The sequence below is a fragment of the Rhincodon typus genome, chromosome 14, assembly GCF_021869965.1.
Source record: "Rhincodon typus isolate 14 chromosome 14, sRhiTyp1.1, whole genome shotgun sequence".
NCBI lineage: Eukaryota > Metazoa > Chordata > Chondrichthyes > Orectolobiformes > Rhincodontidae > Rhincodon > Rhincodon typus.
Genome location: NC_063345.1, coordinates 16,332,577 through 16,345,499, shown reverse-complemented (window position 1 = coordinate 16,345,499; position 12,923 = coordinate 16,332,577). Strand labels below are relative to the sequence as shown.

Genomic DNA, 12,923 nt, shown 5'->3' with positions numbered 1-12,923 from the left:
GATCATGAAACAAGAATCGATTGTCCTAAAAATCTTTCTGGTTCACTAATGTCCTTTAAGGAAAAAAACTTGCCATCCCGATTTAGTCTGGTCTACCTGTGACTTCAGATCCACAGCAACGTTTGACCCGGAATTGCCCTCTGAAAATGACTTAGCAAGCCTGTCAATTCAAGAGTAAATTAGAGATGGGCAACAAATGTTGGTCTTGTCACTAATGCCCATGTCTCATGAAAGAATAACAAAAAAAACCCAACATTTAAATCTCCATTAACAAGTATTGTCATTATTTTGTATGAAAATAAGTTACATATCTTCCTTTCTTTAGCACAGAGATCATTCATTTACAAGTATCTCCATCAACTGCACTCAGTATTGTGATGTAATTAAGTCACAATCTTTTGATCTTCACTTTGTTACGAGATACTTTAATTTAACATTTGATTTTCCATTTTCAAATTAAAAACTTGTGAACACACAGACTTCACAAATGATGAAGTAACACAAAGATATCTATCAGAATCAAGCTTGTGCAATGCCTGGAGTATAAATGCATCATTCAAGTGATATACAATGAATTATTTCATGGATAGATTCAGGAAACCCCACTCCTTAGTCTTCGCGTTGTGAATTATCCCACAACATTATGATGTCGTTTTCAGCCATGCTGTTTTATAACCATTTCAATCATTGCTCTATGTTCATCTCAGCAAGGGTGAAGCATTGTCAATTACATTACAGATTTACTTAATGTCTCCGGGCTGGAAAACATCAAATTAGCTGGTGTTGCTGCTTTTGTTGGTGTCTCACAGATCCCAAAGATGTGTGTACTGCATCTAGATGTATTTAGATCTGGAATGTACAAACATGACAACATGAGTCACTATGAGCCTATGAACGTGGGCAAAGGGAAAATAATGTGCTTGTATAAAACATTGACAAGATCTGAGTAAATTGTGTGAATTGTATAGAATCATAGAAAGTTTGCAGCACAGAACCACTTGGCTAGTTATATCTTTCAAGGTAAAATATGAGTAAGCCAGCTGAATCTCACATTCCTCCATTTGTTTTGTAACCTTGTAGGTTAAACCACTTAAACTGCATACCCAGGCACCTTTTGAATGAGTTGAGGGTTTTTGCCTCTACTACCAGAGTGCAAGACACCTACCACCCTCTGAGTGAAAACATTTTTCCAACTCCAACAAGAGGAATATAATTATTGCCCCTTGGCACTGAATAGTATTACTGTTGCTGAATCAACGTCCTGGAGGTTACCATTAACTGGAGATTGAACTGGATTAGGAGACAAACACTGTAGCTACAAGAGTATGTCAGAGGCTAGGAATTCTGCTATCAATGATTCACCCTTGATTTCCCAACGACTGTCATTTTTTAAATTTTCTATGTTTTTAATTGTGGATAAAAATGGGAAAAGGAATGCTTTAAGGATCAAGGATTACTGAAGGTTTTAAAAGCAAATAACCTGACATACATTGTGAACACTGCTTATATAGTTGTTTGTTCATGCAATGGTTACAGTTTAGTTTTCAGATGAGTTGGTGCCAAGGAGCACGTATTGATAGAGGTTCAGCCGGCAACAAGTAGCTGTTTAGTTGTTGGACTAGTGATTAATTACTGATGAGAAAGGCCTTCAGCCTGCCAACATCTATATGATTAGTTCTCAGGTAGCTGAATAGCTTGGTACTGTGAACAAGATAGAGAGAAGCCTTCAAACCTCCTCCAACTCAGGAGCTCTGATGCTCTCTGCAGTAAAAGCCATGTTAAGCCTCAAGAAAACCAATTTATTTTTCCTTCAACAGTGGCTGTAATCTATGATTTTGAATTAACATGTCAGAAACCATTTTTACAAGTGTGACTGGGCTACCCTGAGCCTCTTGCAAACGACTGAAAGCAACTGGAGAAGGAAGACTGAGAAACAATGCTCTGATCAGAATTAAAACCATCTCAGCAGATCTTGTGAAGAGCTTTTCCAGTTTTTCTCCATACATAACACCCATTTCTTTCCTGTGTGCGTGCGTGTATGTGTGCGTGTGTGTGTGTAAGAAGTGGAAGCAAAGTCTTTGAATGTATTTAAGACAGTAGTAGATAGATTTTTGATGTGCAAGAGGGTGATAGGTTACTGGAGGTAGGCTTTGAGGGGCAGTATGGCCTACTGTTGCACCTATTTCATATGCTCGCTTGAAGAGAAGTTATAGTCTGCATGAACACATGAGGGATCATTGAGATTTTTTTGGCACGTGGCAGGAGGGTTATATTGATTGTTTTGCAGATATACCTCATCATTTGGATGATATACCTATCATCCAGGATAGACCATGGGAGCTGGGTAGGTAACATGACATCGATGGGGCATAGGGAATGCGTAAAAGGATGAGGGATGAAAGGGTGTTTCTATTCTATTCTTTATTTTTATACTTTGGACATGATCTGAATCCCAGTAGAAAGCCTTGCATCCAGCTCGTCTCTACACCCAATGTCCAGGGTCACCTGCACCAACACTCTCCTTTCCCCTTCCTGCACTCCCCTGCACCCTGACATCCCACCCCATTCCCTTCATCCCATCTTGCTTCAGTGCAGTAATTTTCAAGTCCTGGCAATATTCTTGTAAATCTCTGAACTCACATCAATGCAATTATGTCCTTCCCATGTGGGAATGACATGGTTGGAGCTGTAAACAAAATTCTAGCTGTGGCCTAACCAATATTTCATACAGTTTCAAAATTACATCACTCCTTTCGCATTATATACCTCATCCAATATGGGAAAACATTACATATTCTTCCTTTAACATCTTATCTACCAGTCCCAACATCTGTGGTAAGAACATTGTTGGAGTTTATAATCAATGGATAGGGCATACGAATGTCTCAAAAGTTTTCAGTGAATCAGGAAAAGCCAGCACGGACTCATGACAGACAGATCATGCCTGACAAACCTTACTGAAATTTTTGAAGAGGTGATTAAGGTAGTCGACAGAGTAATTTGATAAAGTCCCCTTGGAAGAGAATGTTAACTAAGGTAGAAGCCCATGGAATTGAGGGCAGGTTGCTGACATGGCTGGGAAATTGGTTGATTGGCAGGTGATAGAAAGTAGGAATAATGGATAGGTACTCAAATTGACAGGAAGTGGTGTCCCACAAGGATCTGTGCCAGGGCCTCAATTATTCACATTGTTTATTGTCAGCTGGATAATGGCATAGAAAATCATAAATCCAAATTTGCTGATGACACAACATTAGGTGGCATTGCAAACAGCATGGATGAAAGCATAAAATTATAAAGAGATATTAATAGACTAGGTGAATAGACAAAACTGTGTCAGGAAGAGTTCAACGTAAGCAAGTGTGAGGCTATCCATTTTGGACTGAAAAAAGGATCGATCAAGGTATTTTCTAGATGACATAAAGTTAAATTCATTAGATGTACAAAGAGAACTGCGGATTCAGGTGAATACACCTTTAAAATGCCATGAACAGGTGCAGAAAATAATCAAGAAGGCTAATAGAATGCTGGCCTTTATATCTAGAGGACTGGAGTATAGCAATGCAGAAGATACACTGCAGTTTTACGAAACCCTAGTTAGACCCCACTTGGAATACTGTGAGCTGATCTGGCCACCACACCACAGGAAGGATATACTGGCCTTGAAAGGGAGTAAAACATACAGGTAGTTCTGCTATAACATGTGTTTCGTTAATGCAAATTAGCTGTAACATGATTGATGAACAGTGGATGTTGTTTGGATGACGCAAACTTTCTGCTGTACAGGTATAACGATTTTCTATAGCGATCTCCCTATAATGCGATTTTCTATGGCGATTTTCTATAGCACGATTTTCTATTGTGTGAGGTCACACAAGAAAGCAACTATTGTGTTATAGGAGAAATACCTATAGATTTACAAAAATGATGCCTGTTCTTCTCTGATTATGAGGAGAGAATGTACGCATTAGCCCTGTTTTCTCTCGAATTTTGAGGCTTAAGCATTGATCTGGTTGAAGTCTACAAGGTGTTAACAGGAAAAAAACAGGGTAGATAAAAAACTATTTCCACTGGTTGGAGATTCTAGAACTAGGGGGCATAGTCTAAACATTGGGGCCGGACCATTTAGGAGAGATGTTAGGAAGCACTTATACACACAAAGGGCAATAGAAGTTTGGCATTCTCTTCCACAAAAGACAGTGGATACTGTGTCGGTTGTTAATTTTAAATCTAAGGCAGATAAATTTCTGTTAAGCAAAGGTGTTAAATGATATGGACCAAAAGCAGGTATATGGAGTTAGGCCACAGATCAGCCACGATCTTATTGAATGGTGGAATAGGCTCAAGAGGCTGAATGGCCTATTTCTGTTTCTATATTCTTGCACTTCAAGGACTTGCAATCTAAGCTCTCTCTTTTTCTCTACTCCTTTTAATATCTCCCTTCCGACTGTGTATACTTTTGTCAAACGTTGTTCCTCATATTACTTCAGATTGAATTCCACCTATGACTTTACTGTCCACTCAACCAAACCATTGATATAATTCTGGATTCATCTGCAAATTCGTCAATCATACATCCTATGTTTTAGTCTAAACACGAACATATTTCACAAACACTGAAGAACCTAAAAGTGAGTTTTGTGGAACATCACTGGAAATCACTCTCCCTTTGCAAAACCATCCAATAGCTATTTGCTACAGAGTTCTTTCAGAATGTATCTTTCATGTCCAAATTCCATTTAAATTTTCTGTCCAATATGTTCTCTGGGGAGTAATATTGCCTCAGACAATTGAATAAAATGGACAATATCAAACTCATTTTTATACATCTCTCCTGATTTTCATTTTGGGACAGATGTATACTGGGTAGCTCTTTGATATTGCCCATGTTTACAATAACACACAAAATCAAAACTACCTACTGTTCCTGAATGGGGTATCCAAAGTTTCAAAGCTTTCAATTGCAAGCTGAAAATAAAAGCAGGAAAGATGTTGTTTTACATGCTAAACATGCAAAGCAGCCTTTTCACATCCAGCAGAATGCAATTGGAAACCAGCACCCCAGTAACTATTGATAACAATCTTACCGAATAAAATAGTCAGGTGTAGCTCAATTACACATATATATCAAATGTAACAAAATAGTTTTAATTTTCATTGTGCACTGTGCCTTAATTTCCTAAAATCCATCTATCAATGAAACTTTATGTACGCTGCACTTCTGCGGTTTAAATCAAAGAGTCTGCATTCTGAAATTATCAAAGCAAACCCACAGAGTGCCCTCTTGTTACAAACAAATATCTTCAAAAGGCATTGCAGTCTTTCATGAGAAATCAACATTAATCTTTAAAACATCTTTGGATACAGAAACAGAATCGATTTCTCAACAATAATTCAGCTGCATTAAACAGTTGTATATATGATTATAAAGGAAACCAGGTAGGGCTACTTTAAAATTGTAATATTCTCACTTAAAGTGAAAGATTCTGATTTGAATTTTCCATGCCCTCAGATTTTGCAAAAGGAGATTATTGTATTCTTGCTTGTCTCTCTGATACTGTTATCCCTCAGAAATAGTTTTGTTCCCTTCCTCTTTATACAAAGCAAAATGCCAATCTACCATCTTGTTGTGGTTGTTGATAAATTAAGTTCTCCGTGAAGACCAGTAGCTAGAAACCTAAAGTTGCATTGTATGTGGATGATAGGTCATTAACCTAAAATGCTAATTACCAGATGCCACGCGCTGAGTGTTCCCAGCATTTATCTTTGCGATGTTTCATTCTATGGGATATTGGTATGAATGGCTAGTTTCTGAACCTAATGAATACAGATGATAATAAGGCATCAGTAAATCTGACAGAATGTCTATTACAAGACTAAAATGTGCAACAAGAAAGATAGACTATAGTATTATTATTTTACAAGCGCCTCTTTTTGCCTTTCAAGGTAAAGCTGCATTATTCATCAAGCTTATTTTGTTTATGATTTCCAAACAGTTTTACTGACTTCACCCTGTTTTAATTGGACCTCTGCCATATATATTTGGTGAGTGTGAGGTTAATCCAAGTCAAAACAGTGCAAGAGAACGGTGATTGCAGTTCTATTGAAATTTTGTTCTTTGGGAAGCATTTAAAATTTTGCTAGAATTTTCAAGTAAAAGTACCGTTACGAGAAACAATGACAAATTCACTGCGTATAGCAACTGGAGCAATTTGTCACTTCCCATCCATCACCACATTGTGCTAAATTAGTTGATTTTAGCTAAGATAGTTAAGGAACATTTTGGTTTAGTCTGATTTGGAACTGCTATTTAGTGATGCAAAGGGCAGGAATTTTGCCAATGTTTCCCCTACATCTTGGTCAACTGGGGTGAGGGAGGTGAGAGAAGTTCAAAAGTGCATGAAGAAGTTGCTGAGCAGTGAATTTCTCCAATAGGAGCACTCATTATTTATTAAATATGATGGGCATCAATTGAAGGTGGAAAGGTAGTAGCCTGCCCTCCAGCACTGGAAAAGCAGAAGCTTGCTTTTCAGTACTGGATGAGCATAAATTCCTCCAATTCACTATTGAGAATACTGAAATTACTGACTTAGGTCCCTGATCCAAACTCCAATTCCCAACTATAGACTTCATCACTTTCCATTGTAACAGTCTGCAATTAAGTCCATTTGTGGTTACGAGGACATTTTTTCATTTTCTCTAAAAACACAATTCCAAATATGTGTTTAAAAAACTGATTACAATCAACAGACAATTCTGTTTTTTTTAAAGCTGTCTAATCAGTCAGTCTGCAAATGATTCAATTTTGCAGTTCACCAAGTGTGCTCAAAATAGGCAATCAAACGCCTGGAGCATTTGAAAGATCTCAATTCCTATTGGTTCACACCATCTTGCATTTTTTCAAATGTTTCTGAAATGAGAAATCAAAATGTTTCAGATTTCCTGCACCTGCAGTATTGTGCTTTTATCAAAACGCAATTACTTGTTTTGAAGCAATTACCAATACATCTGGAATATACAAATGAGGAGAGGACTTTGATGGTATTACCAAGAAGGAAAAGAGATTAAAACAATACAGTGCTGAAGACAGGCTGTGAAGCTGTGTGTGTGCTCTGTCTGTCTGTCTGCCTTACCCTCTCTCTCTGGTGTGCCCAGTTCTGCAAAATTGACCAACCCTGAGAGAAAACCAACATCTTTTAAAATGTTGAAATCTCCTTGATACAACCACATTCAGGAGAGCAGGTGAAATAAATAGCCACATTGTCATACATGAAATAGGTTGTTTGTCTTGCGAGGAAATATTGGACAGGTTGCACTTATTATCATTGGAGATTAATAGATCAAGGGGTGAACTGATTGAAATGTATAAGATTCTGGATGGTCTTAACAGGTTTCTTTTTGACCCTATTCAATATGAGCATGGCCAATCTAATTATGTTTCAAATTCCATATTCTCATCTAGCCCCAATAGCCTTTGATTCCTTTGACTAAAAATCCACCTCTCTCTTAAAAATACGCAATAATTCCTCTTGTGTGTGGAAGGAAGTTCCCTCTTGTGGGTCAATAAGGAACTAGGGGACATTGTTTAAAATTAGGGGTAACCTTTTTGCAATAGCAATGTGGAGAAATTCTTTTCAGATGGTTGTGCAACTTTGGAACTCTGCCTCACGAGGCAGTGGAAAGGAATTAATGAGCACTTCTAAGAGAGAGGTGGATCGTTAGGCAAGGGAATCAAAGGCTGTTGGATGTAGATGGGAATATGGAAGTTGAAACATAATTAGATCAGCCATGATCATATTCAGTAGCAGAGCAGACCCAAGGGGCTGAATGGTCTACTTCTCATCCTAATTTTATACGTTCATACATGACGTACAACTCACCACAATGACATCAGTTAAGGGACAAATAACCACACACTCGCTTGTCTTAACCTTCATGGACTATTAAAAGCCTTGTACGCAAACCTTCATTCTATGCTTGTTTGAGTTTGCAGGCCCAAACGAACGCATATGACCCTATGAATGGTATGACATTACCATTTTATCTAAGGTACTCCCAAGAACTTTACATGGTGCTTTGTTTAACCTAAGGCAATCTGTCTGTGTACATTCTTCATAGTCTGAAAACATAAATAGTGGAAAACTTAGCAAATTGGCAAATCCTCTCTAAATTCAAAAGCAAAATCCTATTACTGTCAAATGAGAAGTGAGAGAGTTAAGCCAGTAATTTCAACTCTCCTCTCCTGGTTTTAACACTGTTCACAATCTTATGTCACATTTGATCCTGAGATGAGCTTCTGACTTGTTATTCAAACTAGCATTGAGACTGCTTCATTCCAACACAGAAACATTGATTTCTTTCATCCCTGTCTGAGCTCATCTACTGCTAATATCCTCATCCATGCTTTCATTTCCTCTCGACACAACTATTCCAATACACGCTTGCCTGAACTCCCACAATCTACTCTCAATGGACTTCAGGACATCAGAACACTGCGGCCCATGTCTGAAAGTGTAATGAATCCTGTTCCTCTATCATATGATATTAGCTCCTTGTCAAGCTGTTGTTTCAAATCCTCAGATACAACTACAGCACAGAAAGAGGCTCATTAAGCCTATTGTTGTCTGTGTTGGTTAACAAATATTTGACTACATTAATCCCATTTTCCAGCTTTTAAGCCCACAGCCCTGGGAGGCTATGGCAATGCAAGTGAATATGTAAAAAAACTGCTTAAATGTTCCAAGTGTTTCTCACTCAACTACACTTACAGGCACTGAGTTCCAGACTCCCTCTACTCTCTGGATGAAAATATTTCTCCTCAACTCTCCTTGAGCCTTCTACATCCTAACTTAAATCTATGACCCTGCTAATTTTTGCCTTCTTATCCACCCCTGTTATGCCCTTATACACCTCTATCAGGTCCCCTCTGAAACTTCACTATTCCAAGGAAAATGGCCCCAGCTTATCCAATCTTCCTTCATAGCTTAGGCCCTCCAGCCAAGGTAGCATCCTGATAAATATCCTCTACACCCACTTTAATGCAATCTCAACCTCCCTATAATGTGGTGGCCAGAACTGCATGCAGTAATCCTGTTGTGCCTTAACCAGCATTTTATGCAGTTGTAGCATGACCTCCTTGATTTGTAGTCTATGCCTTGGCTAGTAAGGGCAAGTATCCAAATGCCTCTAACTATCTTCCTACCTGCCCTGCAATCTTCAAGGATCTGTGGATATGCACACTATGGTGCGTCTGATCTCCAGTACTATCCAGGATCCTACCATTCATAGTCTAATACCTTACCAAATGTGTTATTTTACACTTTTTCTGGGTAAATTTCATTTGCCACTACTCTGCCCAGCTGATATTATCTTTCTGCAGCTATCTTCCTCAATGTATTTATTTAATGTATTTACCACATTACCAATTTTCATGTCATCCACAAACTTATTGATCATTCCCAAAACATTTAAAATCAAATCATTAATCTAGACAACAAATAACAATGAGCCCAAAAGCAAGCTCTACAAAACCCCACAAGAAACAGCCTTCCAGTCTCAGAAACATCCATCTACCATCACCTTTTCTGAAGAAGGGTCTAGGCCTGAAACATCAGCCTTCCTGCTCCTCTGATGCTGCTTGGCCTGCTGTGTTCATCCAGCTCTACACCTTGTTATCTCATCTACTATCACCCTCTGCTTCCTGCCTCTCTGCCAACTTTATATCCAACATGCTTCTTTGCCTTGGATCTCATGGGCTTTTACTTTCTTGACATCTACCATGAGGGACCTTAAGAGCATCCTTATTTTTGGGTGTGCCAAATTAGAGGTGCCTCTCTGCAGCTTTGTAAATTTTTCTATTAAAATATCCCATGGCATCGATAGTACCCGTTCTGCAGGGTTGTCTGCAGCTGAGACCAAGCATCTGGGAAGGGTCTCAAAGCTTTTCTTGAGGCTAGTTTACCATTGAGAGGCCACCTCAAGGCAATTGGTCTAATCCATTATGCTTTGGTGAGTCTAGTGACCAATTGGAAAATTCCAGTAGGCAACTGACAACGACCTTAATTGGTCTTCATTATTTTGCTGCCCCCATTGTTTGTAGCCAGATAGCCCTGCCATTGCTGATCCTGCCTCTGGCAAGTTGACATATGCACCAACGTTGCTGAATACCACTCCCACCCCTGTCTGCTCTTGCTCCCATTTGGGATAAAAGAATCCAGCTCCATTGCCCCTCAAAACATTCTTCACTAAAATGAGGCCATCAAATCCTTTCTCCCTTCATCACTGACTACAACTAGAAATCTTTTATTCTGGTCAGGATTGCAATCAGCAGTGAGTCTCTTGTTGTCCTGCCAATGTTTGCCGACGCGGCTCACACAAATGAAGGTTGTATCAGAAGGCAACTGGTACCTGTGGAAGCACACTCCAGCATGAGTCATCATTTCAGGAGAGAAGGCGAGAGAACTTAAAACAAGAACAAAAGACGCTTCTTCCCCTTCACTGTCAAATCTGGAAAATGTTCACTGTCACACCTGGTCTTTGATTTCAAAAGTGAAATTGTATGAGTCAGTCCTAGCTCTCTAGTTACTGTGGTTCAACAGAGGTAGACTGAAACACTAAATGACTTGGAAATAATTTCCTGCACAATTACTTGCTGCTCTGGATTTTTCTATTATCTTGCAAAATAAAATTGTAACATTAGTTTTTGGGCCTGAAATTTCATATACAATATATTTCTGACTATCATTCAATTTTTTTTCTTTTAGATGTTCAATATGGAGTTACAGGTCTGAGCCTCACTCTGTTTGGCAAGCTCTTTCAGAGATAGCTATAATAAGTAGAAAAATGTCATCCAGCTGAGTAGGAGTGCTCATCTGAAGTCAAATTGGTTCCATGGAATGACAAGAAATTAGGAGGAATTGACAAACTAGGGAAAGGAAATTAGACTACTAGTCCGTGCCTGTCTTTATATTGTAAAATAGCTTCCTCTTCACCCACCTTAAAAGAATCCTATCAGGACACCTTTACTCCTTTCTCTGTCATTTATAAATTTAGCTTCCTCTTAAATGCAACTACAGTATACAGCTCAACCACTCCATGCAGTAGCAAAGTTTCAGTTTTTAACCATCCTCTAAGTAAAGACATTTATTCAGAATTCCTATTAGCACTTTCACTTATGATCCATGGCTATGGATTCCCTCACAAGTGGGAACATCTGCTTTACATCCATTTTATAAAATTCCTTGTGATTTTAAAAACTTTGATGTTGTCACTCTTAAATCTTCCCTTTTCTCAAGAAAGAGCTCCAGATTTTTCAGTCTTTCCTTATACTCGGTATCACATAGTTCTGTTTTCATCTGATACGTAATTTGCATTAGCTAGGATTATCTGATGCTGACACCAATTGTTCAAAAATTAAACTTTTTTTTTCTTTGGCCTGATTAGCTTGAAATTCACCAAAAATAGTTTGGTTAAATATTACAGAATAAGTTTAAAGTTTTTAGAGGAAGGAAATTAATGCATTGCAGGCACAGGAAATCTCAGTGATTAGCACTGCTGTCTCAGTTCTCAGGAACCTGGTTTTGATTCCACCCTTGGGGGACTAGCTGTGCGGAGTGTCTGCCAGGTGCTCCCATTTCTTCCCACAGTCCAAAGGTTGGCCATGCTGAAAAAACAAATTGCTCCATAGCATAGCCAAGGTAAACACGCCATGCATCGTTATGGGGATGTGTTGGTCTTTGGAGGATTGTTATAGATTCAATTAGCTGAATGGCGTCTTTTTGCACTATAGGGATTCTATGATTCTAAAGTATCCAATGACCTTTGGTGTGTTTACATGTCCAGTAATTGTAAGCTAGTCTGAGATTGCATCTCCAGGAGAGGAATGAGATCAAATGAAAATTAAAATAGAAACAATTAAAATATTAATTATTGGTAAAGGTTTTCTTGCAACTAATGACACAGGTGACAGACAAAGCAAATGCTTAACACCCTGTTTCCATAGCTAGTTTATTGTTTTCCCTCCAGAATGGTAGCACGGTGGCTCAAGGATTAGCCCAGCTGCGTCACAGCACCTGGGACCCGGGTTCAATTCCAGCCTCAGGTGATTGTTGGTGTGGAGTTTGCACATTCTCCCAATATCTGTTTGGGTTTCCTCCCAATGTCTGTGTGGGTTTCCTCCCACAGTCCAAATATGTACAGGTTAGGAAGATTGGCCATACTAAATTGCCCATAGAGTCTAGGGATGTGTAGATTAGGTGGATTAGCCAAAGGAAGAGTTAAAGGGATAGGGTAGTGGGGGGAGGTGGGTCTGGGTGAGATGTCCTCCAGAGTGGACTTGAAGGACTAAATGGCCTGGTTCCGCACTAAAGGGATTCTATGATTCTAACAGCTCACCAGCCTGTCACAAGAGATTGTAGCTTGAAGGGCATCACTTTATATCAGGCATGACTAACCAGAAGACTCACACACTCTTACCACCTGCCAAAGACATACTAGAAGGATTATGAAGATTGCTAATCAGCATGAATACACTTACCATGGCCATTAAGGCCTGAGTGGAATTTGAACCTGGCCATTCAAGCTTACAGACAGTGGCATTACCCACCATGCCACAAGATCTCACACTGATAAGTGACGGTCGTGATAAATAGAAAGTTAATTTCTTATGGGGAAAGAGTTTGCAATGACAAGTATATCTCTGTAAGTCTTTTCTGGGTATTTTGCTGTTCTTTGGTTTTAAGGACAATGCTACTTCTTGTTATAATATTATAGCATTCTCCTAAGGTGCCAAGCTGTAGACTCTGAAAAAAAGTAAGAAAACTATGCTAAATATCAAAGGGTCAGATGTGTTGATTACAAACCTGAAAAGAAAGCTTGATAAAGATGAGATCAGGAGTGAGACTAAAGAACTTCTGGAAAAAAGT

The 12,923-nt window shown here is 38.9% G+C and overlaps 1 long non-coding RNA gene across 1 annotated transcript in view; it reads right to left on the bottom strand.

Annotated features, from left to right (window-relative positions):
• Positions 1-409: 409 nt before the first annotated feature.
• LOC125484841 overlaps positions 410-12,923 on the bottom strand; it is an 18,907-nt gene continuing 6,393 nt past the window's right edge. Inside the window, exon 2 of the long non-coding RNA XR_007263664.1 lies at positions 410-849. This is a non-coding gene — a long non-coding RNA (uncharacterized LOC125484841). The remainder of the gene's footprint in view (positions 850-12,923) is intronic.